Genomic DNA, 3,124 nt, shown 5'->3' with positions numbered 1-3,124 from the left:
GTGCTCCTGGCTGCTGTGCAGTGATTAGAAACAGAGGACTGGATATACTCATAGACACATGGGAGATGCTTAAAAGACAGTGCTGATTAAAAAGAGTTAAGGAAAGGGGAGTGAAATCTACAGTACAGTAACATTTACCTAAGTGAAAGCGCATGTACACAAAACCACAATACACATTTTCCAGGAACATATACAAATTAAAGGCGGCATGTTAACACATTAAAATGGTTGCTTAGGAGAGGGTGAGAGAGACTACCCCCCAAAAGAATTACTCTGTGGGAGTTTACTGACCTGCCTTTCCATTCATCCTCGATACCTTGCATTCCTCCTGCCAATTTGATCTTAGATGTGCCAGCGTTGACTCTTACATCCTTACTGGACTTGGCATCTCTTGTTTGGTTCTCTTGGGATCTAACTGCAGTCATGCCTTGAACTCCTCTCTGCCATACAGACTTGGCTTTGACATCTTGCTATTGCTCTCCGAGTCTCTGACCACACTGCTCACCTTCTGGTCTTGCCTTCATTACTCCCAGCTCACTGCTGACAGCTTGTCTTGGTCTTGCTCCGCGACACGACCATACAGGTCAACTGGAGTGTAAAGATGGACCTGCTTGACTTGTGCTATAGATCAGCGGTGGCCAAATAAAGCCCCGCTCACCTCAATCTGCTGTCTCCCCAGACCATTTGTCTGCCTCCATCTTCTCTTCCCCAAGCCTGGAGCTCTTGTCTGCTGGACATGCACCCTGTCTGTCTTCTCTTTTCTTCTAACTCCAGCACAGAGAGCATTTCATTGTTATTTAGCATCTTGACATATGCTGATATATTTTAACTTTAACCCCCTGCTACTTCAAAAGCAAAGAGCTAAGTAATTTCCTATATGTCAAAATACAAAGGAGTTATTGGAGCGTGGGTGAGAGAGCCTGGTACCCCAGACCACATATCCAATGTGTCTATCTCTTTTCTTCTAACTCCAGCACAGAGAGCATTTCATTGTTATTTAGCATCTTGACATATGCTGATATATTTTAACTTTAACCCCCTGCTACTTCAAAAGCAAAGAGCTAAGTAATTTCCTATATGTCAAAATACAAAGGAGTTATTGGAGCGTGGGTGAGAGAGCCTGGTACCCCAGACCACATATCCAATGGCCCTTGTGTCTGAGCATTCAGGAAGCTGGTGACAAAGTCCAACTAAAGGCTCCATGCCCAAAGGGTTACCTGGAGGGCAGATATTGATAGAAAAAAATACAAATCTCTGCCTTCCACCTGCCTTCAAGCTGGTGACAAAGTCCAACTAAAGGCTCCATGCCCAAGGGGTTACCTGGAGGGCAGATATTGATAGAAAAAAGAATACAAATCTCTGCCTTCCACCTGCCTTCTAGTGAGAATCAATCATTTGGAACCACTGGTCTCTGTGGCTCTTGGCCAAGAATATTTTTGTGTTTTTTGGACATGACACAGAAGAGGGTTGTGTAAACACATGTGTTTGGGATGGTTGGGTGGGTGACAGTGTGTGCAGTCCATACATTCCAGGACCAACAGAATGCCTGGACACATGTGTTCCTGGCACCAATCAGACCTCAAGACTGTGTGACCTGGCCAGGTATGTGCAGGGCTCCGTGCCACGCACAGCAACATGTCACAGGGAGAGGCAAGGACCTGCTTTGGTGCTTGATGACAATCTGCTGTCAGTTCTCTGGGGGAGGAAACCAAGCCACTGGAAAATAGAAGTCTTACCCCCAGAAGTCCACATGAATAAGAATTAGCTGGATGATGATGGTGGCGGTCAGTAGGTATATGGAGGCTAATTAAACGCCAGCGCCTGTGACTGGGAGCGGCTGTGACTCTGCGGTAGTGACTGCACCATGTGGCCCAGTGGCTTTGCTGAGATGTAAATGAGCTCAGCCTGGAGTAGGAAGTGAGCTAAAACTCCTCCCTCAACACCATGTTTTCAGAGCCCTGGGAATTTTTTTACAAATTTTATTTATTGTTGACAGTATTACAGAGGCCTTTCATTCCCCTCCCCCTCTGCTGCCCTCTCCCCAGCTCCCACCCCATCCTAAGCCTCTCCCCGCTCCCACCCGCACTATTTTCTGTGTTATTGGCTGTGGATATATGCATATATGTCCTTTGGTTAATGTCTTTCCCTTGACTAAGGAAATCCAACAAAGAAATTTGGAACCCTTTTGGATGTAAGAAACAGAGTGGGGAATCTATTTTGGATGTAAATATATTATAATTTCACTAATGCGTTTGTGTGGTTTGTGTGAAAACTAGGTCACAATATTGAAATCAAGATTACTCTGGAAAATCCAGGCCATGTGTGCATTACAGTGTTATAAAACAGTTGCTATAAGATGTTTTGGAATAGAGTGGTAATAACATCTCAATAAAATGCCAGGCAAAGTCCAATGGTCTGCTGTTTGGTGAGTTTAATTAAACAATGGATCTTTTTGATGTTGCTGAGTCTCTCAGCAGAAGCAGCCCAAGAAGATATGCCAGGAAGGTAGGTTTTGAGTATAGTGGGAGAGACAAATTGAATCTAGGGCCCAGGAGCATACAGCATTGTAATGAGGTGCTAGAGTGTAGTGATTATGAGCTCAGGCTGTCTGGGTTCATATCTAGACTTCACCACTTAATCGAATGATCTTGGGCGATTCACTCACCTTCTCTTAGTTTTCTTTTCTATAGCAGAGATTTTATTAGCACCTTCCTCATAGGGTTGTTGAAAACATTAAATGAGATAATCCATATAAGAAGTATTCCACAGTGGCTGGAACATGGAACGTGTAATATAAAGTTTGCTATTTTAATCATTATTAGTGTCTCATTTTCTCATTAAATATCTTAACAAACCAGGTATTTGTTTTTTATCCAGCTGGACTCTTGGCTGCATAAAACTCCAATCTCAACAAGGACAAAGACAGTCTGTAACAACTGACTGAGAAGTAGATGGTAATGAAGTCAGATGAGCAAATCTGTGAGCTGCAACTTACATCAACTTCATGAAATTAGTGTTAAAAAGAGCAGAGGAACCTGACAAGTTCAGGAAAGGCTGCGTGTCAGCCTTGTAAACGCAGAGACCTACAGTAACCACAAAGGATGGTCTGAAATTAAAGCTTTTT

Source organism: Myotis brandtii, unplaced genomic scaffold, assembly GCF_000412655.1.
Source record: "Myotis brandtii unplaced genomic scaffold, ASM41265v1 scaffold1084, whole genome shotgun sequence".
Lineage (NCBI taxonomy): Eukaryota > Metazoa > Chordata > Mammalia > Chiroptera > Vespertilionidae > Myotis > Myotis brandtii.
The sequence above is the reverse complement of the archived record's forward strand: the minus strand, read 5'-3'. Positions refer to the sequence as shown.